Here is a 23596-nt window from a genome sequence, read left to right on the forward strand (position 1 = left end):
CTCGCTGTTCTTGCATCCCGGCCCGTGGGCCTTGAGAAGAACGCGACACAAGACGACCAGACGAGACGGTGCCCCTGAGAGATGCCCCCCTCCCGGGGCAGCCCTGTGGCGCACGCAAAACCGGGAGCAGCTCCGCCCTACCAGGCAACCGAGACCCGAGCCTGAGAAAGAGCAGGGGCTGCTATCAGCCCCTGAGATGTTTGAGGTTGTTTTGAAGGAAAAGCAAAGAGTAAAACAGAAGGAACTAACGCAGTCAGCCAAGCAGATTTCACAAGTCAGTCCCTTTCCCAGAAACACCTGTCAGCGTCTCTCGGCACACCCCGTCCCTCGGAGCTGCTGCTCTGGGGGGGGGAGATTATTCTCCCGCAATCAGAATGGCTCAGAGCAAGACATAAAGGGGCCTGGTTAACGTCAGACGACAGTCCCTCTCCCACCCGAGGAGCACAGAACCTCGCTCCCTGCTCCCGATTATCTGTGAGCGACCAGGGGTGGGGGACTCGTGCTCAGGCCTCCGTCCACCCTCAGCCGTCCACGCTGCCCTCTTCGTGGACTGCCGACCCCTCCGGGCCATCAGTGGAGCCCGTCGCCCCTGCCACCAGTGCCGGGGTCCCCGGGAGCCTGCACCCTGCTGAGGGCTGGGGTCTCTCCCTGTCGGATAGGCAGTGACCCCAGAAGGTCCCGGGTGGTGCTGAGTCGGTGGCTCGCTCTGGGGAGAAGGACCCGTCCCCACACTGGATGTGGCCTGGGCCCCCACACAGCCGGGCTTGGGTTTGGGGGCTCACGCGGCCTCTCATGACACAAACAGGCTCCGGTCCTCCCCACTCTGCCCAGGAAATCAGAACCCTGTCCCGTCGGCAGGGGAGGGAAAGAGCTTGATAAACACCCCCGCGTCCCCCATCATCACTTCCCTCTTTCTGCCCAGACGCCTGCCTCCGGAAATAAACTCCCCTCCCCTTTATTCCAACGCATTTAACTGAGACCAACACGTACTCAGGATGATGCCTAACTACCCACTAAAGAACAGGGACCCAGTTCCAATCTGCCCAGAACACCTCTGCCCATTTAACAGATGGAGAAACTGATGCTCAGGGAGGTGCCACAAGTTGTCCAAGGCTGTGCAGGTGCTGAGGAGTAGAGACGGGGTGGGGTGGGGTGGGGTGGGGTGGGGTGGGGTGGGGGGAGCCCCAGCCCCATGCTTCCGAAGATCTTTTTTCCTCCAAAGCGTCTTAACTTTTCCTGGAGAAGAACCCTTGAAGTCTGGTGTTCGCTCGTAAAAGTCACGTGGCTTTTGCAATCTACTCCACGATCTCTCTATCTTGATTCTAATCCAAAAATGTTTTATATCCCTTGCCACCTGAGACCAAAAATAAATAAAAACTAAGTGCCTCTGCTTATTCTATGGTTTCAGGCGCCCCTTCTGCTACAGGGAAGACCCCCAGGGTGAGCTAGCCCAGACTGAGCGTCCTAGGAAGACACAACGCACTGTCTGGGGATGGGGCAGAAGGTGCCAGGGGCAGAGGGAGGGCACGATTGTCCTGCGGCTAGAGGCTCCGGAGGATTGGGCTTTAGGGGGAAGGGGGGTCGTCTGGCTGTCACCCGCCAGCACCAGACGCAGAGACCAGGATATTCAACCTAGAAAACCGAGGAGCGTATCCTGGATGCTGATGCCTCCGTTTTACAGATGGGGAAAGTGAGGCCCGAAAAGGGAGGGCGACCTGCTCAGTCACCCAGAGAAACGGCAGCCAAATCTGAGCCGGAATTGGGTCTCCTCGTGCCCAGTCCGGGAAGCCTGACTCCTCGGAGTCCAGAGTGGAGACCGCCCTCCCTCGTCCCCCAGTCCCAGCCCTCGGTGGCCTTGCTCGTATTGCTGTTGACCAGAGGTGAGCGGTTATGGGTTCTGTTCTCCAGGAGCCCATGGGTCATCGGCGTGAGGAAGGAGAACGGGCCACCTCCCCGGGCCCTGCTCAGGCACCTCCAGGCTGTGTGACTTTGGGCGGCAAACACGTCTCTGAGCCTGCGTCGCGTCAGCTCTGAAACGGGGACAATAATAGACGCGTAAGGTAAGGACCGAGTGAGATAGGCCAGAAGGGCACCGACCACGGAGCCCAGCAGAGTGACCGCTCTGCCTGGGTCACCCCTCACTTTCCTTACGACTTTGACTCTTGTCATCACGGTCATTCCTGGAGCCAGATTCAGGCTGTGGGAGGCTCTGGACGGAGCTTCAGAGCCAGGTGATCTCGCTTACTCAGGGCCCAGGGGGCAGCGCCTGAGTCAGGTCCCAGGGCCCTCCAGGCAGGGAGCAAAATCTCAGTGCCAAGGGCAGAGGGGCCTGGCATGGGGGGAAGGCCCTGCTTTGAGCTTGGCCGGTGGGGCCGGGCCCCACCAGGGAACCAACAGAGATGTGGGTCCAGCTCCTGGTGTGGCAGACCACGCCCTCGTCTACCGCTTAGAGCAGCCACGCATGCAGGGTCATGATCCCCAGGTACACATGGGGAAACTGAGGCTGGGAGAGGTTACACGACTGGGTAAGCTGGTGAACCAGTTAGCCCGGTGCTCAATACAGGATTGGTATGTGTTATTACTCTAAGGTAAGAATAGCGGTGGGCCTTCGTGAGCTCCTACTGTGCGCTCCAAAACAACAGTAAGGCTTTGCCCGGGCTCCATACCCAGGAGGCCCAGCTGGTGCTGGAAGCCAGCCAGCGTCTGGGCAAGGGTCATCGCTAGAGGGTCACCGAAGACAGGCTCTTTCCCCTCGTGGAAAGTTCGCTCCGTCCTCTGTTTCCTCATCCAGACTGGGCTGGGGTGGGCGGACATACCCAGGTCGAGGGCCTACTGTGTGCTGGTGGGTTGCATTGTCAAACCTCACTGAACCTTCCTGCAGCCCAGGGAGGGCATATCATGGTCCCTGCTTTGCTGGGGAACCTGCTGCAGAGCACACAGCTGGGCTGGGGACAGCCTGCACTTGAACCTGGTGAACTTGGTCCGGGAGGCTCCATTTGCCCCTGGGCTGGCCTCTGGACGCTCCACCCCTGACTCTCTCTGACGGTCTCTGCTGGGGGAGACTGACAAGGAGTGGGGGTTCCTGGAGGAGGTGGGTCCTGAAGGACAGGTGAAACCAAGGACGAGGGTGCAGCGGGGGCTGGCCAGGTTCAGAGGCAGGTGCAGCCAGGGGCAGAGGAGAGAAGGCTAGCAGGGCCGGGTGGAGGAGGGGCTGGGAGCGCCCTGCAGAGGATGCGGCCTCTGTCCTGGAGCTGGGGGACTGGGGAGGTGGTGGTGCCCAAGCCAGGAGCCTCGGAGAGAAGCCAGACTGAGCTCTAAGCACCCCGGGGCCTGGATCTACCTGTCAGGGGAACTCTATGGCCTGGCTGGGTCTCCCTCCTGGCCTCCAGAGGCGCCTGGACAAAGCTGATTGGATTCTTCCTTCCCCCTCCTCCTTCTCCTCTGCCCTCTGTCTGTGAGGCCTGGCCGGAAGTAGTCAGGAGCAGCCAATCCTGGACCCCGCTGTAGATCATCACGGAGGCATGCTAGCACTTTAAGGGGTCCCCACGACACTGGAATGGAGGGCAGCCACGGACACATCCATCCACGCATTCATTCGCTCACCATGCTGCGAATTACGTACCCACGGTGCGCCGGGCACTGAGCTCCTTCCTTTGCAGTGGCCACCGCTCCTGGCCAGCCAGCACTCGCTCTGTGGCGCTCTGGTCCTCCCGCTAGAGCCCGGGAGGGGAGGACCACTCCTGACCTCGTTTCACTAGTAAGAAGTTTTAGACTCAGGGGCCTGAGGTTCCTCTCCAGGGAAGGTGCTGGAACAGTCTGGGAAGCAGACAGGGAGGCCCCATAAGTGAGGAGAGGGGGTGGGCAGGCCTGGCTTGGAAAGAGAAGAACCCCCTCCTCCAGACCACCCCTGCACCCCTGCCCGCCAGGCCCTCCGCCTCCTCCAGCCCAGCCCTGCCTGCTGCCTGCTGGGACAGGGACCAGAGGCTGGGGGCGAGGCGGGGGTGGGGGTGCATGTGTGTGCACATGTGTGTGTGCACGCAGGGGAGGGAGGGAAAGACGCACATGCACACACATGCGCACCCACAAAGACATCAGAGAACCAGAAAGATTCCAAGAGAGACTCCGAGGGACACGGAGAGTGGATCAACAGCAAGAAAATAGAGACGGGGAAAGATGGTGGGAGACCCAGGATGAGACGGAATGGTGGGAGAGGCCCGGAAAGGGGGAGAAAGAGAGAGACCAGGGAGGGAGGTGGTCCTGTGCTTGGGGAGAGACAGAAGCCCCAAGAGGAAGAGGGGCCGGGCCCGGGCACTGCCAGGCCCAGAGGTGACAGGACCACAGGAAGGCAGGTGAGCTCTGCCAGCACTCATGTTACAGGATGGGGTGGGAAGACCCCGTGGGGTAGGGGATGGGGTGCCGTGTATGCCGACCTAAGGGCCCCCCGTTGGTGGGTTCCCCACCCCTGTTCTTGTACCTTCCCCTTACCCCTAACATCAGTAAGGCTCGGCTCAGCCACCTAAAGGGTAACACGAGGGCAGATGACCATCATTCAGGCCACTGAGGGGTCCCACATGGGATGGGAAGGGGCTGGGGGCTTTGGGGCCTACGGAGTCAGCCTGCTGCGCCCTCTAACCTCTCTGGGCCGGCCCTCCTCTGCAAGGGCCAGTTAACCGTGCCCCGGGGGCGAGCTCGGTGAGGTGCGGGCCCAGCGAACACTGGAGGCACTGGTTGACCCCAGTTAGTAGTGTTACAACAATCATCTGGTCCAAGCAGCCCCATCATATGGAGGAGGGAAACCGAGGCCCAGAAAAGGCAGGAGCAGGAGGGAGGGAGCAGGAAGGAGCCCAGGCCTTCCGAATCTGCCCCTCGGTGCTGACCCGTGATGGGTCTCAGCAGCAGCAGTCCCTTCCCTGAGTATCCGCAGAGAGCCACCCGCCTGCCACCCGCCTGCCCCAGATCATGACCGATTCTGCCCAGCAACGTGAGGCCTTCTCATGAGCCCTCAGAGGTTCTCAGGTTTCCCTGCGGATATGAGCAGCAAATATGGGGTGGGGGGCTGGAGAAAAGGGGCGAGTACAAGGAGGGATGAGCGGGGAGAGACAGAGGCCACCAGCACAGAGAGAAAAGGAAAGAGATTCATGAGGGGGGGGGGGGGGGAGGAGGGGACACACAGAGGGAGATAAAGGCAGAAAAATACGTAAAAAGGGAAAGACACAAGAACATACACCCTCAAACATACCCACACACGCAGACGAAGAAGGAGCCTTTGGGAGAGGGGATGGAAATGAGAGCCTGGCAGAGGCTTAAAGAGAGGAATAACCCCCCCCCCCGCCCCACCCCCCCTGCCGCTGCCCCAACACACCCATCCAGACGGAGCTGAAGACAGACAGATACAAGCCAGGCCGAGGGGAAAATGGGGTATGGAAGCACAGAAGGAAAAAGGGACACAGACTGCAAGACGGAAAAAAAGAGAGGGAGAGATTAATACACAGAGAGAGAGAGGGAGAGAGAGAGAGAGCAGGAGAGGGGCAGGAGCCGGCAGCCCAATCATCAGAGGCTGGAGCTCACACATTTCTCCCCCTACCCCTTCCATCGCACCCCCTTCTCTCCGCCACCTCCTGACCTGGCTCACGAGAGCCCAAAACATCGGCCCCAGGTGACAGGTGAATTCTCCCAGGCCCAGCGGCCCGGCCCCCATCTGCCTTAAGCCAGAGTGCCCTTGACACAGAGAGTGTTAAGGAGTCCTCTGCACTGAGCAGGGACTTCTTCTCTGTCTTCACCTTGAATCCGATGCCCTGATGGAAGGAGAGAGACCTGCTCCCCTCTGCTCACCCAGCCCAGGCCTCAGAGTCACTTGGTTCTCCCTGCTGACTTCTGAGCCACAGGGGCCAGAGGCGGGTGCAACCTGCAAACCCCAGCGGGCCTCTATCGGGCGCCCACCGCGGGCGAGACGCAGCCCCCGCCCCGGGGAGCCTCCACCTGAGAGGCGGGCACCCCCGGCTCCAATGCCCCTTCCTGCGTACGACTGTGGTGAGTCACCTGACCTCTCCAAGCCTCAACACCCACCTCCGTGAAATGGGAACAATCGTGGCCACCTCTCACAGGGGCTCCTACAGCTGCGTAAGCAGAATTGGAGGACAGCTGCTGACTCCCCTCCTCTTCTGAGGGTAAAGGGAAAAAATGAAAGAGGCCAAGGGCCAACCCCAAGTACCCCAAACTGCATCCCCAAGAGCTCTGCCTGGCTTCTTCCAGCACGGCGGGCCTTTCCGACGCAGGGAGTCAAGGTCCGGAAGTATATCAAACGCCCCCATTCCGGCCTATTGTCTCTTGCCACCGTTGTTTCATCCTTCGTGCGGAGCAAGGTTGGGAAGACGGTGCTGATTTAATTTGCCAGAATGAATGAAGATAGGACAGTATCGGAGGGTGATGAAGCGAGGGGAGCTCGTAATTCGCATCCCAGTGCCCCCTCCACACGCCCCGTCTGGACGCCTCACGCCGGAGCTGATTAAGCCTGAGAGTTTCCGTCTATTTCCCTCCTCTGACACTGCGGAAGGCTGGCAGTAGTGTGAGGACGAGGTGTGTAAAAGGGCAAACGAGATTAAGGGGAGGGAGGAGCAGAGGTCTGCGGGTCCCCTGGTGCCCGCGGTCGCTATGTTGGGGTTTGGGGGTACGCAAAGAACATCTCCGTCAAGGACCGTGTCACGAGACACCCCCGGGGCTTGGAGGGGGGCGCGGGTGGAGGGTGTCAGTGGGTGTATTTGCAAGAGGGTCCATCGCAGGGTCCAAAGGCTGCCCTTCCAGGCTGGGTCTGGGAACAGCTGAGATCAGGCACTCGCTGTGTTCACGGGAGGGTGTTTCTAGAGCACACAGGGGCACCCGCGTCCTGTGCGCACAAAGGCTTTTCATCCGTGCACACAAGGATTTGCGTCATCAGTGAGACAAGGCGTGTGTCCTCTGAGCCACGGGCACGGCTTGTTGCCAGGGCATCCCCAGCAAATCGCCGCGGTCCCGAGACTCCGTGGCCGGGCCTGCCAGGGCGGACTCTGCGGTTGCTTCCTTCGCGTGCCGTCGGAGGGGAGAGCGCTGGGTCTCCCTCCGACCCCTGTGCTTGGGGCGTGGTGCTCCTGGGGTCCCCGGCAGAGTGGCGAGAGAGCTGAGTCACAGCCAGGGCCGGAGTCACGGGCAGGGTGCGGGAGCTGGGAAGGCCGGGCCAAACTCGGGCTCAAGCGCAGGTCGCAGCCTCTGAAGCTTCAGGGAGAAGAGGCGGTGAGGCCGATGGGCACTGGGTGATGAGTCAGGTGTGAGACGGTGAAGGGGGATGGGAGGTGGTGCAGTCCTGCGGGGCTGGGTTGCCGGCAGCCGGAAGGCAGGCCTCTCTGGGGCCGAGCCATGGGCTCCTTGACCTTGCAGGGTCCAGGCCACCCTGGATGGTGCAAATGTGACAGAACCTCTTGTCAAGGGCTCAGGGGCCCCCAGAGACTTGGGGCTCAGGAAGCCCCTGCACAGAAGCCGGCCCCACAGCCTGGCAGGCAGAGATACTGAGGTCTAGACAGGGCCGGGGCCTGTCCCAGCTCGCACCGTGAGTCAGGGCTGAGCCGGACCAAAGCCCAGGCCGCCCGCAGAGAGCGAGGGACACCCTCTGGTGCCTCCGTCCCACGGGGGCATCAGCTTCTGACAACATCACAGCTCAGGTCTCCCTCTGAGGAGTCACTCCCGCCGGGTGTGCCGTCTCAGGAGGCCCCTGCCAGTGGCTCCCCGCTCCCCGGAAGGGCTGTGCCGGCCCCTCCCCGTCAGCCCCCAGCGGGTCCATCTGGGACCAGGCAGTGACGCTGCGTGATGGGGGCAGGGTCAGCAGGCAGTGCGAGGCCCAGTGAGCCCGGGAGGAGGGGGGTTACCCGAGGGAGACAGGTGCAGGTGCCAGGTGGACGCGGCACCCCAGTTTCCACTCTTCTGCGGGGACGAGCCGGGTGTGGGGCGAGCGGTCTGCTCACCCCACACTTCTCTGTGCCCCGAGCTGGCTGTCTCACTGCTCTGAGCCAGGGAAGGGGATAAGGACACCGGCCCCTGATGACCGCGGTCCCAGGACCCAGTGATGTGCCCTGAAATACGCACCACGCCGGCCCAGAGCCTGGCACTGAAGGTCCCAGAGAGACAGGACTCCCTCCTGGCCACCCCCCGGGGCAGGAGTGTGTGCTCCATGGTCACACTTCTGGGACTTGTGCCCTGCTCTACTGTTTCCTGGCTGTGGGACCATAGGAAGCATGGGAAGCCCCCTCCCCTTCCCTGGGCCTCAGTTTCCTCATCTGCAAAATGGGAATCATGACAGCACCTCCCTCCAAGTCATGGTGAGGACTCAGTGAGATAATCCTCGCAGAGTGCCTGGCACAGGGCTGGGCACAGAAGATGCACGGATCAAAGGCAGCTGGTGTCCCTTCGAGCTGGGGCTCTGCAGGGGCCTTTTATTTTTTCCATGTTTTTTATTGAATAATAATTGACACATAATACTGTATTAGTTTCTGGTGTACAACATAGTGATTCTATTTTTTTTTATTTTTTTAATGTTTATTTTTGAGAGAGAGAGAGAGAGGGAGGGAGGGAGAGGGTGAGGGAGAGGTGCAGAGAGAGAGGGAGACACAGAATCCAAAGCAGGCTCCAGGCTCCAAACCGTCAACACAGAGCCCGACACGGGGCTCGAACCCATGGACTCATGGACAATGAGATCATGACCTGAGCCGAAGTCAGCCACCTGAGCAACTGAGCCACCCAGGCGGCCCAGTGATTCTATTTTTATATACATTACAAAGTGGTGACCACAATAAGTCTAGCCGCCATCTGTCACCGCACAAAGTTGTTACAATATGATTGATTATATTTCCTACTCTTGTACGTTATATCCCCATTAATTATTTATTTCATCACTGGAAGATTGTACCTCTTAATCCCCTTCATCTCTTTCGTCCATCCCCTCTGGCAACCATCAGTTTGTTTTGTCTATGAGAGTCTGTTTCTGTTCCGTTTGCTCGTCTCGTTTGTTGTTTAGATGCCACATGTAAAGGGAAATCATACAGAGTTTGCCTTTCTTCGGCCGACTTATTTCACTTACCATGACACCCTTCTAGTTCCATCCATGTTGTTGCAAATGGCAAGACTTCATTCTTTTTCTGGCTGAGTTATATCCATATATCACATACATCATTTATATATCATACATATCAGATATATATATATATCATATCACATCCCCTTTCTCCATTCATCTATTGATGGACACTTGGGTTGCTTCCTTATCTTGGCGACTCTAAATAATGTTGCCATAAACATAGGGATGCTTATATCTTTTCAAGTGAGTGCTTTCATTTTCTTCAGATAAATATCTTGCAGTATGTTCTATTTTTAATGTATTGAGGAACCTCCATACCACAAAGCTATAGTGATCAAAACAGTATGGTCCCGGCACAAAAACAGACACACAGATCAATAGAAAAGAATAGAGACCCCGGAAGGAAACCCATGTGTACGCGATTAATTAATATACAGCAAAGGAGACAAGAATATACACTGGGGAAGAGACGGTCCCTTCAACAAATGGTGTTGGGAACGCTGGACGGCCACATGCATATGAATGAAACTGGGACCACTTGCTTACCTTCCATAAAAACAAACTCGAAAGGGATTCGAGACTCAAGTGCAAGCTTGAAACCATAAAACTCGTAGAAGAAAACTGGCAGTAAGCTCTTTGACGTGGCTCTGAGTGACATTTTTTTTTTTTGGACCAGTCTGCTCAGGCAAGGACGACAAAAGCAAAAATTAACAAACGGCACCACATCCAACTAAAAAGCTTTTGCACAGCGAGGCAAACCACCAACAAGTGAAAAAAAAAAAGCCATCTACGGAATGGGAGACAATATTTGCAAATGATATACCCCATAAGGGGTTAATATCCAAAATATATAAAGAGCTTACACGGCTCAATAATACAAAATAAACCATCCAATTAGAAAATGGACAGAAGACCTGAAGAGACCCTTTTCCAAAGAGGACGTCCAGATCTCTTGGACGTCTGTTGGCCAACAGACACATGAAAAGATGCTCAGCATCGCTCAACATCAGGAAAATGCAAATCAAAACCACGATGAGATGTCGCCTCACACCCGTCAGAATGGCTGGTCACCTTTTCCTCTTTCTTTTCTTTTTCGTGACAGTGTTTCTTGTTCATTCGTGCGGAAGACTCATTAAGAGAGATGAATCTAGAAAAGTCACGAACTCTTGAGAAGCTATGGCTCTGTAAAGCGTATTTATTTTCGGCATAAGTGAGGACATCGACCATGGGGTCATTGTAGAGCAGGCAGAATTATTTTGCTTTGAATTTATTTTAGGTCTGCCCACGTGCACCTGCTTCTGGCTGTTCCGCTCAAGGAAGAGGTGCGGGTTTTGCTGGGCCTGTCAGCTCTGACTGGACCCTGGAAGGTACTCAGGTAAACTCCCACCTGGACCCTGTCACCTGCACGAGTGGGAGGCTGATGGAGACCTCAGTCCTGGAGGCTCCTTTCTAATTCCCATCTGTCTAAACACAGACCCATTTCCTGGCCAACTCTGTCCTTAGTCAGGTGACCAACTGCCTGGAATTCCCCAGGACTGATGGCATTCTCAGGAAAGGCAGGGGCCCATCCCTAGCCTCTTGAGGAATACCAAGTTCTGCATTTCAAAATCCACAGAATCACAGCATCTTGGGGCTGGCCCTCCGTGATCCTTGATCTTGGCATTGACTGATTACCTGCTGTGTCGGGGCCAGGCTTAGGATCCTGCATGTATCCACAGCCATGCCCAGGATGAATGTCCCCTCTGCCCACTTTGCCTCTTCCCTTCTCTTGCCCTCCTAGGAGAATCTTACCTTTGTAAGGAGGTTCCAGAATTGGGGGGAGGGGCGCAGAATCAGAAGTAAGAGTGGAGAGAATCCAGGAGGGTGAGTTAAGCTCTGGAATGAAGGTTGGGGTGGTAGGGAGGTGGGGGGCAGAGGCGGTGGCCAGTCAGGGGTCGGGGGGGGAGGTGCATGGGCTTCCAGCGGGGGGAAACAGCCCCGGCTTTGCACAGCCCTTGGGTGGCTCCATTCCTGGGATTCTCAGGGACCCGACTCTGCTGGACCTTCACCCCTCAGCCTGCACCCCTGTTCTCTTCTCCCGCCTCTGCGCTGGTGTCTCTTAATATACAAATGAATCCTACACATTGGGCTCTGGTTGGCTGGGGGAGCTGTGCAAAGCCATGACTTTGGAGGGGCTTCTGGCTTCTAGGGGGAGAACCCCCCCCCGCCCCGACACCATTCCCCAAAGCTGCAGGTGCCCAGGGGGTGGGAGAAAAGAGCATGGAGGCAGAGCCAGGCAGGTGGTGTTTGCACCCAGTTCCACCCTGCCTGGCTGTGTGACCTTGGGCGAAACGCTGCCCCTCTCTGAGTCTCATCTGGGAGGTGCGGGAGGTGACACACACTGACCAGCCAGTAGCCGGACTCTCAATAAATGTTAACTTGATTACCCCTCTTAGACCACCTTCTCCTTTGTTACTGGGGCGTCCACAATATTTCTGGTGCGGAGTCAACTCCCACAAAGTAAGCACTGTTCTTTGCCGTTATTCTTCGCTTCTTTGTTAACGCAGTGCATATTTTTCCTACGTTCCCCTGTGCTGGAGAATCCCCTCATTCCCCTGTCCTGGCCCACACCAGCCCTTTGAGGACCCATCTGCGTCCCCGAAGAGCAGGATAACCTGACTACGACTGGGTGCCCAGCAAGTCCAGTCTCAGTGAGGTGCCCAATTCGAAGAAACAGTCCAGCAGCCAAGAATGATCTTAGAGGGAATTTCAGTTTTTATTTCCATCTCTCAAAAAAAAAAAAAAAAAAAAAGAGGGGGGTGGGGGGGATCCCGTTTCTAGCCCGGCCAGCTCTCCCCAGCATCGCCATTTCTCACCATGGAGGACGGCAGAGCCTGTCGCCAAGCCAAACCTCCACGCGTATGCTTGCCAGGCTGTCCCCTCGGCCGCCTCTGTGCGTCACCAGCTCTGCCTCCCGGTGATGGATCGAGGGACTGCTGTTCCCAGCCGTGCAGCCTGGGTGCGGCCCTTTCCCCGCCAGGAGCCGCTCCCGCGTAAAAGGGGTCCCGGCCGTGCACCCCGCAGGGGTCGTCGACGACCAGAGATGCTGCGAAGAAGCCGGAGCTGGCGTGGGGATTGGCATCCCGCCTCCCAGGGCCTCCAGGTCACCGTGAGGCTGCCGCTGTCCTGGTACCGCATCGGTCTGGCTGGGGAGGTCATGAACCTGACTCCGCACTGTAGGCCACGCCCCCTCAGCAGCTGCTGGGGACCTTTAACCAAGGGGTGATATGATCTGACTTCTATAAACTCAGCCTCCCTTGCCCTACACCCTGACCAGGGGCATGGGGGTGGGGAGCGAGGCTCAGCCCCCCACTGCATGAGACGGGGGTAGAGCTGCCATTAGAAACAGTGCTGTGTGGCTTTTGGGTGAGGTCTTGACCCTCTCTGGGCCTGAGCTCCCTCCTCAAGGAAACTCCCTCCTTCACAGGGCGTGGTCAAGCAGCCCAACCTCTCCCGGCCTCCGTTGCCTCATCCGTAAAAAGAGGCTGACGCCGGGCCTCCCTCATGGTGTCCCGGTGAGGACCAGAGTGGAGGGTGCGGGTGAGGAGCTGCACCCACCGTTTCTGGCACCTTCGCGTCGTGAGAATGTGGCGCCGGAATCGGATCTTTCCAGCCCGGCGGCAGGTTCGGGGTGACCAAGGCCACCCCATGTGTGGAGCCCGGGACTGGGTAGAAGCTGCTCAGTCAACTGTTGCCCACGTTATCTGAACAGTGAGTTCCGTTCGTTTGTTCGCTCATCCGTTCATGCCCTCAACAAACACACACCGACATTTCTTCCGCTGCCAGATGCTGAGGACGTGAAAAATGAGACTTGGCTTCTGACCTGGACATGTTCAGGGTGTAGTGGGGGGAAACAGACCAGGGGATCGGTAAGGAGGGGGCCCCGGGCAGAGACAGAGAGGCTTCACAGAGAAGGGGATGTTGGAGCTGGGTCTTGAGGAATCAGTGTGCATGACTGACGGGGAGGGGGAGGCGTCCAGGCCGCGGGGAGAGGGTGCCCGGCTAATGTCTATGCCTCTGCGTGGCTGAGGCAGGGCTAAGAAGTTTAGACCGTGACCTGAGGATGTCGTGGGCCGTGGGAAGGGTTTCCAGCGGGAAGAGGGCCACTGAAGATCGCCCCGGGGCAGAGTGGAGGGTGGCCTGGAGGCCACAGGCTTGCAGGTTGTTCCTGCACGGAGCCAGGGCACCAGGGGGATTCAGCCAGAGGACCAGGGAGGGGCCCAGTGGTCAGGACGGGCCCCAGGTCAGCATGGGTGGGAGCAGCACCCAGGTTGTGGGCTTGACGCGGCAGAACAAGGCTTCTCCAAACTCCCAACTAACTTCAGTGTCTTCCCTGAATGCTACAGTCGCACAGACAGGCAGGGCTCAGCAGCCATGGAGCTGAAGAGCTGGGACGAAGGGAAGGTCCGCCAGGGCTTTGCCACGAGGTGAGGAAGGAAGGAACATTCTGTCAACCAGAACCGGCGCAGGGAAACCTGACGGGACTGGAGAAATTTCCTCCCACCGGAAAGTCGGCGGGGAAATGCTTCCGTTTCCATGACACCTTTGTATTTTATAAGAGACCATGTGACCGTTTCCGTGCTGGAAAGCCATGAATGGAAACTTCCAGTGGCTGTTCCTCTTCCAGGCACTAAACCGTGGAGGAAGCTTCCGTCCCCAGCTCGCTGGTGCCTGAAGGTCTACCCTTGGAGCGTCATTCCTAAGGCTTGAGGCTTTGTCCTTTATTAAAATGCCAACGACTGCACAGAAGTCATGTCTTCAATGCAGACGCATTTTCATTAATTCAGCGAATATTCATTGACTTCTTGGTGGAAGCCAAGCAGTATCTACAGGCTGGGAATAGAGAGATTAATTACGACTTGTCACAGGGCACCCGGGTGGCTCCGTCGGTTAAGCGGCCGACTTCGGCTCAGGTCATGGTCTCACGGTTGGTGAGTTCGAGCCCTGCATGGGGCTCTGTGCTGATGCCTCACGCTGATGGCTGATGCTCTGGCTGATGGCTGCTGGAACCTGCTTCGGATTCTGTGTCTCCCGTTCTCTCTCTGCCCCTCCCCGGCTTGTGCTCTGTCTCTCTCTCTCTGGCTCAAGAATAAATCAAACACTAAAAAAAAAACATTTAATTACAACTTGTACGAGTCCAAACGTCAAGGAACTGGCAAACTCCGTGTGTACTGGGGGCAGGCGGGGGGGGGGGGGGGGTTGATAACAGGCACCCTGACCATAATGGCGCGGCAAGTTACGGTGGTGGGGCCGCCAGCAGGGGTGACCTATTTCATAGTTGGAGCTGAAGCAGTGATCTAAAGGATGAAGGGCAGGTAGGGGTGGTTGAGAATCCTAGTGGGAGGGCACGGTCAGGGCAAAAGAATGGGGTCATGAGCCAGTATGGTGGCACATGGGGATGACATGCAACTCAGCAGGCTTGGACTTCAGGCAGGACAGGAGAGGTGGGACCGGAGCCACAGGGCGGGCTTCTCATTGATTGGATGAGAAGTCATCACCGAAGGTGGCTTCTGTCACAGCACTTTGCTCCCTCTCTTGCTTCCCCCCTCACCTCCTCCCACCAAGCCCGCTGCCCTGCCCTTAGGGGAACTGCCCTGTGCTTCTCTCAGTCATGTGGCCAGAATGACCCACCCCCAGCTCCAGGGGTGGGGCCTGGTTGGCTAACGTAGTCTGGCCCCGCCCATCCTGCCGGTACCTGATTGGCTCAGGAAAGGGCAAGTGACCCAGTTCAGGCCAATGACAGGCCAGATGTTTGCCAGGCGTTCTGGGAAAGGGCTCCTCCCCTCTCCTCCAAGGGAGCTCCCAGATACTTCTGCCCTTTCCTTCTGGTTCCAGGGAGGGAAGGTGGCGGAGGCCAGGGGTGAAGACGACATGGGGAGGAGGCAGAGAGGAGAGAATGTTGGAGAAACTGGGTCTGGGTAGACTTACCCCTGCTGTTCTCAGCTGAGCCCGAAAATCCCTGTTTGCTTAGCTTGTTTGTTGTTACTTTCTGGTGAAAAGTTTCCTCGCTGGGGCCGGGCATTTCTGGAGGACAGCATTGGGTGGAGCTGAAAAGGAACGGCCCGCGGGTGCCTGGACCTGGATGGGGCGGGGTTGGCCAAATCCCTTCCTTTGGATTCCACCTCCAGGTACAGTTCTTATCATGAGTGAAGCTCTTTCCCCAGGAAACATCTCCTGACCCCTAACACTGGCAGGGCGCTGGGATGGCAAGTCCTGGTCGGACAGGCCAGCATCAGCAGTCCTGGGTTCTATTCTAACCCATCCTCTGTCAGACTGTCAGGCCCAGTGGAACCACACACCCTCCCTGGGCCTCCATTGGTGATTCATCCACCAGCCCCCAGACGGAGCTCCCCAAGGGCAGGATGTTTTCCAAGCCAGCCCTGCAGCCCTAAGAGCAGGTGTCCGTGGGGCTGTTGACCAGTCGGTGTGGGAGTTGCATTTTCCTGCTCTAACCTCCCACGGTCAGGACCGTGTGTGACGCTGACAGGGACCAGCTGCTCTTCCTGTGTCCACCCCCAAGAGCCTCCTGGAGCCCCCAGCCCCGTGTTGGCCCAGCAGGAAGAGATGTAACAGGAGAATTAGCATGCAGGCTGCATGGCGGAGGCCTCAGTTCACATAGAGTCTCTAGTGCTTTGGAAGGCGCACTGAGCCACAATTATACTGCAGGGTGAGAAAAATCCCCCCCCCCACCCCCTCCACCCCCACCCCCACCCCCAGAGCTCAGCCATGTACTTTTTAGCTGCAGCTGACCTGGGCAGCCAAGCTCTGGGATTCTCTGCTCGGTCCACTCATTAGTGGGGGTGGAGAAGGAAGTCATAATGAGGGCCCATGCCTGGGGACGAGACTCAAAGAATGAAATAAATCAGTGGAGGCCAACCCAGAATTCTTCCCTTAAAATAGCAGAGCCACCGCTCTGCCCTGGTCGGGGGCGTGGGCTGCATCAGAGTGCGGGACACATGTCTGCGTTCACAGGCTGGAGCAGAGAGGCCAGGCACGGGGAGACAGTGGATCTGGGTCATCTCAGGTGCCTCAGCAGGAAGCAGGCAGAGCGCAGAGGGGGAGGGCTCCAAGCGGGGTGCGGTGGCCTTGGGAGGGTTATAAGGGTAAGAAGAGTCGTCACGGAACATTCCATCACTCATTCCTTCGTTTATTCACTGTCTCACCTCACCAGCACAGAAATTTCCGGTTGCTGGTGAGGAAGGTGACCACAAACAGAGAATCCCACGAAAATATATAATGGCCCAGTTGTAATAAGGATCATGAAAGCAATTATAGAGGATTGGAAGATGTTAAGGCAGACATAATCGACATGTATTGTGCGTGTATCTCAAGCCTCACAGTAAGCCAGCAAGGAAGGGGCGATCACAGGAAGCTGAGGCTCAGAGAAGTTTCGCAATTTGCCCAAGGCCACCCAGCTTACAAGTGGCGATGTTGGGACCCCTGACAAGTTAGGTCTGTGTTCCTAGGACCACACAGGAGCGCCCCTCCCTCTTGCACCCCAGCCCCCGCCCCAGGAGAGGGTAAGTCCGCGGTGGAGAAGTCCACAGTACCTCCTAACAGGATCGGACCTGGGGACTCTGACTTGGCCCTGAGAGTGATGTTCTTCTGCATGAGACCCAGTCTGGAGCTGTATTTGCCATCTAGAGAAATTGTCCCAACTCAGCGGCCCCAAAGCATCAAGAGAAGGTGGGCCTGTTAGGGTAGGCTTTGCTTTCTGGCTGCGGGGAGTCGTGCGGCTCACTCAGTGGCCAGTCCCCTGGAGGCAGGAAAATCGTAGAGCCCAGCCTCCAAAGAGCAGATTGTCAGCCTTCCGTAGCCGAATCCCAGAATGGCTTTCAAGGAAGAGAAAGTGTGGTTGGGTTTGTCTCCTGCCTCTATCTCTTACTAGCTGGGTGATCTCAGGCAAATGACCCAACCTCTCTGAGCCTCTTTTCCCTCCTATGTGAAGACTCGCTCATCACCAATATGGAGCCTGGCTATGGGGCACAGCATCACGGGTTTCCCTGCCCCCTTCACTTTCAGCTAGACCCCGTGGAGCCTGGTTTTCCCATCTCTGCCCCTCTGCTGAGCCATTCGAGAGCCCCTACCCATGGTGAGTCAAAGCAATGAACTGAATCCAGGCTGAGATAAAACTAACTGGAGAGTGGGGAGGGGCCCCACAGTGATGGACCTCTAGCTAGTTGTCCTGGGAACCTGCATGGATGCTCGTGGGGACACGATAGGCTCATTCCCGTTGTGGGCTGGGGGACCCAAATGGCATTCGCAGTTTGGGCTAATGCAGGGGTGGGGAGATAGGGGAAGGATAAGTCAAGAAAGGGACAGATTGGAGGTGATTCGCTGAGTGTTGTGTCCACAGAGTCAAGGCCGGACAACCTTTCCTACCAGCTCCAGCCCCATCTTACAGATGGGGAAACTGAGACTCGGCAGGGGGACAGGACTCGCCCGGACCGTGCTCCCCGTTGGGGCAGAGCTGGCACCAGCAGCTGAGGGCCCCCACCTCTCACTGCAGCCTCCTAAGGGTGGATCCACACTCCCAGCTGGCGATACTCAGCTCCCATCTCTGGGTGCTTCCGGGCACCCAGCCCCGCACTAGGGGGTTTTGCTGGCATTTGCTCACGGGGTTCTCTTTTGACCCGCCAGGAAGGGCGTGGAGACGACAGGGTGTTTGAGGCCGGATGTGAGTGGCAGGCAGACACGGAGTCTTCGAAGGGGCGGAGGAGGTGAAACTCACAGCCCCACCTCTCGGCTTCACTGGCGGAGCTGGGAGTTCAAGTTCATTACAGACCTCATCTTGTCCCTCCTCACACCAGCCTCCAAAGGCGAGGATTGCCCTCACTATTGTGCAGATGAGGGAACTGAGGCCCGTGACACTTGTGAGACTTGAGGCCAGCCAGCTGATTCCCTGTCTGAGCTGGGGTGCTTGGCTCAGGCCAGGCTCTCTGCCAGGTGTGTGGCTTGTGTGTGTTAACTCAGTCCACACAACCACCTAATCCGGGAGGGACTGTCATGATCCCCATGGTACCGATGAGCAAACACCAGCACAGGGAGGTTCAGCGACTGCCCCAAGGTCACAGAGCTTGTCAGCGACAGAGCCCAGCATCAACCCCGGCGCCACCGGATGTCAGAGCCGATGCTTCAGCCAAGGGGCAGCAAAGCTGCCTCAGAAGCTGGTAAATGATGGAGCAGGGCTCAAACCGCTGGCAGCCTGACTCCAGAGCTCCCACCCTCTCTACCACCAGACGCGAGGGACTGAGGAGAGAGGCCCAAGCCTGGGCCCCAGCCAGAGCCGGACGTGCTGTGGCAGGCATCCAACTTCCGGCCCGGCCAACGCTTTGGAGAAGGGCCAGAGGCAGGGGAAGGCCCCCAATCAAGGCCTTCCCAGAGCTGGTCCTCAGGCACCCCCGGGGCAGGGACCAGCCTGAACCTGCTGAGGGGAGGACGACAGTCAAGTCTCCCCAACCCATCCCAGAACAAGGAATCAGACTCTCCTGCGGTGGGGCTCAGAGATCTGCAGTTCCGAGAGCCTCACACGTGATTCTGAAGCAGCCTTCAGACCCCAGCTACCACCTGGGACCCGTGGCCAGAGTCCAGCTTAGAAAGTCTGGGGTATCAGACCCTATAGAGAAAAGTGACAACAACAGCCACACGTTGTATGCGCCAGGAACATAGCCTGTCCTCCCGTAAGCCTCATCTCCTCACAGTGACCCATGAATGAAGGGGACTCTTGCCAACCCATTTTTCAGATGAGGGAACTGACGATCAGAGAAAGAAGAACCTGCCCGGGTCACCCAGCCGGTGAGGGAGAGCTGGGACTCACACTAAGCCTGGTCTTAGGCCTTCCTTCCTTCGTCCCTCCCTCCCTCCTCCCCTCTCTGCAGGAGGGTCTGGGGTGGCACTGAGAGAGGGAGGGGGCTCCCACCCAGAGAACTCAGGAAGCAGCTTTTGCCCCTCCTTCTCCATCCAGCTGAGGCCAACCCCCTCTCCCGCGGTGAGATCATCTCTGCTTCAATCACCGCTCATTCCATTCGTCAAGCTAATAATTAGAAGGTTCTGCTCCTTTGATAATCTCTCTTCAGCAAAAAAAAAAAAAAAAAAAAAAATGGGGCTGGGTCGAGGGTAGAGGTAGAAGACAGAGGCCCCATCCCGTGCAAGCCACCCACATTGTGTGCTAGGAGACATCTCTGGAGAGGGCTCTGCTCTGTGTCCTCATCTGTAAAACTAACTGGGAAGGGACTGTGAGTACCTCTGTGGTGTCTGAGATCTGAGGGTGAGGCTGAGAGGAAAGGGGTGCCAGGGGCAGGTGGGGACATGGGGAAGGGAGTCAGGGGCACGCTCAGAGAAGCCCGGGGCTTATGCAACCCTGGGGAGCCTCAGTGAGAGAGAGGGAGACACAGACTCTGAAGCAGGGCCCAGGCTCTGAGCCATCAGCACAGAGCCCGATGCAGGGCTTGAACCCACGAACTGCGAGATCATGACCTGAGCCGAAGTCGGCTGCTTAACCGACTGAGCCACCCAGGCGCCCCTCGTGATGGTTTTTTTATTTATTTTTTTAAGTAGGCTCCACGCCCAGCATGGAGCCCAACGAGGGGCTTGAACTCACGACCCTGAGATCAAGACCTGAGCTGAGATCAAGAGTCGGACACTCGACCGACCGAGCCTGGCACCCCTTCTCGATTGTTGTAATATGAAATAGAGCGCATTTTGTTTTTCCTGAACTTGGAGCGAAGTGGACACCCTAGAAGATGTCTCAGTCCTCTGTTCTGCTTCCTGGCCTCACCCGGGAATGCCGAGCCGTGAGCAGTGGAGCGAGGAGGGGCGTTTTCCGAGGGCGTCGCCTTTACTCCAAGATCTAGGAAAATGCCCGTTATTTTGTATTCAACATACCATGGATAAGTCCTAGAGGATAAAGTTGCATGGTTTTGAAATATCATTCAATTGGGAAGTTCGAACAACAAGTATGCCGGTGGCTGGTGGCTTCAGTCTCTGCCTCCTGACACCCTGGGGACACAGAAGCCCTCCCTCCACATGAGGGGTGCCCCAGGGGAATCATCTGGGAATCCCTGCTTTTCAGGAAACGAAGGAGCAGGAAAAAGAGCAGGGCTGTGATTTGCTCTAATGGGGCTGGGGGTGGGGGTGGGGGGAGGGTTCAGAAAAGTGTCCCCGAAGAGGGGCTGGAGGTGGGGACACTAGAAACCCAACAGGAAGCTGTGGCAATAACACAGGTGAGGGAGGAGAGGGGTCTGGGAGCAGGAGGGGACAGAGGGGACCCAGGAAAGGGGAGGGAAGGATATCCTGTAGAAGAGCCTCTGCACTTAGGGAGGGAGGACTGTAGGGATAGGGGAGGGAGGAGTCCAGTCTGCATGGGGGGGTTTAGCCCCCAGTGTCAGCTGTGGGCGAGGCAGCCAAGTTCAGGATCACAGGAAGAAGGGCGAGTATTTATTCTGCAGAGAAGGGGAGGGTCGGGGAGGGGGCAAGGCCCTCATTGGTGTGAGCGCCCATTTTTACTCAACGAGAACAGATGGTGCTGATGAAATAGAAAGGGAAATGTTCTACGAGGCCAGTATTAACCTGATACCAACAGTTGCCGTAAAGAAAACTACAGAACAATATCCTTCATGACCCCACGTGGCCAGTGCCCGTCGCCCCCTCGCCCATCTAAATAATGGTCACCCCCCCGTCTCCACATGTGACCGTCATTTACTCGTGGTTGACCTTGACGTTTCTTCCAGATTGTTCTATCGACGCTAACGCTTGCCTTCGACTTATCATCACGATAATCGTTATCATCACCATTGGACAGTGAACCCCCGACAGAACTCTCCCCTGGAACAGCTGTTACTTACAAATAATTCCTGTTCTCACTAACATCGTGACAAGGAGACAGATGCAACCTGTTCGGGCTCGGTGGTCTGGGAATCCGTACTGCTGCAGCACCCCACGCACAACCCCTTTGTCCTCCCGTCCCCACGGTCCGGTCCACAGGGCGGGCTCCACAGCCCCTCCCTGAAGGAGGGGAAACGCTGCGTGGGTTTTGCCGCTGCCTTGCTGGCTGCTGCATGCTGGGAACTTGCCGACATCACCATCCGGACAGTGTTCACGGCAACCCAGGGTTCGGACCGGCCAGCGACTTGACCAGAATCCTGCAAATACTGAGTAACGAGCCAGCCGTTGGCCTCGGGTCTTTCCGATTCCAGAGCCCACGTTTTTCACCGATATATGGGGCCAGAAGTGCTCCCTCTTCCGTTCCTCCTCTCTCCTCCCCAGCTCTTTGCCCACAGCCCAGCACCGCCAGGGCCCCTTGGACAGGCATCTGAGATGCCGTGTCACTTGCTGGGACTGTGAGAGGAACCTGGCTTTGGAGACGCCCTGACCTCATGCACCTGCGCCCCCAGGATCCGTAGTCCACCCCTGGTTTGGGAACCACCTGTCTGGGAATGACACACGGGTGTTCCCTTCACTTCTAGCAGCTCAGACGTGCACCCAGGGTAACCCTGAGCATCACCTGCTGCAGATGTGTGAGTGACGATCACGCTGTGCCCGGGGTTACTGTCACACATTTGTTCCAAGGAGCATCTCTTCTGGGCGTCTGTGACCCTCACAGCATCCTGAGAAGTAGAGCCTCACTTAGGCCCCTTGAACGGGGAAAACAGGCTCACAGTGATTTTTGAAGCCAGAGGACTCCAGAGTTCCTTCAGCTTCACGTTGACAGATAAAGAAGCTGAAACCCAGAGAGCAGTGACCAGAGAGTGTGGGGCCGAGAGTGTGGGGCTCCCTCGGTCCCCAGGCTGGTGCCTAAACAGAATGGCAGGCATCCCACGGGCCAGTCCCGGATGTTGGTGGTTTTTTGTTTGGTTTTGTTCTTTAGCTTCAGCAGGTTCCCAGCCTGCCTCATCTCCTGAGAAGCTGGAAAGGGGGGGGGGAGGGGGGCAGATCTGCCTGGATTCAGATCCAGGTCAGCCACTGCCTTGGGGCATGTGACTTTGGACGGCCCCTCCTTTGCCTCCACAGGCCTCAGTTTTCTCGTTTTTCTCATCTGTAAAACCTCTCCCGGGACCAAGGAGCTGAGTCTGCGGCTCTGGCCTTCTGGATGTCCTCCGAGCGCACCGTTCCCCCAGGGGTCTCGAAGCCGGACGTGGTCTACACCACTGCTTGGCTTGGCACAATGCGCCACTTCCCCAGCAACGATTTTCATTCCTCCTGCTGGAAAGTTGGCTCCATGCATTCGGGCTGAATAAGTTGATTTGTAGAAATTACCCTTTCCTGGGGCTGCTCACATCAGAAGCAGCAGGTGGGTGCTCTGAGTGCTTCTGAATGCGCCCCGGAGTCCAGCTGGGACAAATCTATCCCTCCAAAGCGACATCTGCTAGAAGGTGGCATTGAATTCTGTCACATCATAATAGCTTCTCACTCAGTTCCAGTAACCTTTATTTAACCGGCGTCGGAATCTCCCCTCGAGAGGCGCGCGTCCTTGTCTGGGACTTCTGGCAGGAGGGGTCCTGGGAGCCCACTGTGTTACAGAGGACGGAACCTGTGATGCCGGCAGAGTGAGGGGCCACGGAGCCTGGCAGGGGGGCAAGGGATAGGCCTGATGGGGGAGGAGAGGCTGGTTGAAAGGGCCACACCGATGGGATGACTAACTCTGCAGGGTCTGTCTCCCTGGATGGGCGCCCTGGAGACTGTCGTTCATCCATTCACTTTCTCACGCACTCGCTCAACAAACACTTGCGGTCAGGGATGGCCGAGGGATGTGCAGGTGAAGGGGGACACAGAGGTGAGTGAGAGCTGTTCTTTACCCTCGAAGGGCTCAGGGTCTATCGCAAAAGATAGACTCTGCCTCAAGAAATACAATAATGAACACCAGGGAGCAGGAGAAGAAGCATGAACTCCCTTGGGGGGCAGGTGGGGCAGGTGTGGGTAGGTAGGGCAGGTGGGGGTCTGAGGGTAAGTCCCCAGAAGCAAACCCTGAAACAAGGGCTCTGGTACCAATAGTTTACCTGGGAGATGAGCCCAGGTAAAAGAATGGAGAGAATGAGCAGGGAAGGGAGAAAAGCTGTGAGTGAGTCACAGCGATGGGCACCCGGGACCCAGGGCCATGTAGAAAGCACCCCAGTTCCACCCTCCTGGAGCGGGGGAAACAGCACTTACCTGCTGACTCCCAGGACACTAACTGCCCCCTACACTTGGAAAGAACACCCAGTGGGTGGGCAGGGAGGAAATGGAAGGAACTCAGGGGGCCAGGGGATTTGAAGGGAAGGATTTATTTCAGGCTTCCATGTGGGGAAAGTCAAGCAGAGAAGCCGTGGGAGTAGAGTTGGACAAGCTGAGGGAATGGGAGAGAGAGGAGATGGCCGCACGGACAGGCCCCCACAGAGGGGGGAAGCGGATTGATCCACGGATGGTTGGCCTTCCACCGGGGGAAGCGGGTCTCATCCAGAGATGTCTGAGAACGCGAAACCA

General features: G+C 57.3%; 1 long non-coding RNA gene across 2 annotated transcripts; it reads left to right on the forward strand.

Moving 5' to 3' along the window:
- Positions 1–15116: 15116 nt before the first annotated feature.
- Positions 15117–20254, forward strand: LOC113599450 (uncharacterized). Of its 2 annotated transcripts, XR_008293556.1 has the most exons (4): positions 15117–15267; positions 17162–17231; positions 17780–18085; positions 19697–20254. It is a non-coding gene; the product is annotated as an uncharacterized LOC113599450 (long non-coding RNA). The 2 variants fall into 2 exon arrangements; XR_008293552.1 differs by lacking the exon at positions 19697–20254 and having other exon boundaries at positions 17780–19684.
- Positions 20255–23596: the final 3342 nt, after the last annotated feature.

Source organism: Acinonyx jubatus, chromosome C1 (assembly GCF_027475565.1).
Source record: "Acinonyx jubatus isolate Ajub_Pintada_27869175 chromosome C1, VMU_Ajub_asm_v1.0, whole genome shotgun sequence".
NCBI lineage: Eukaryota > Metazoa > Chordata > Mammalia > Carnivora > Felidae > Acinonyx > Acinonyx jubatus.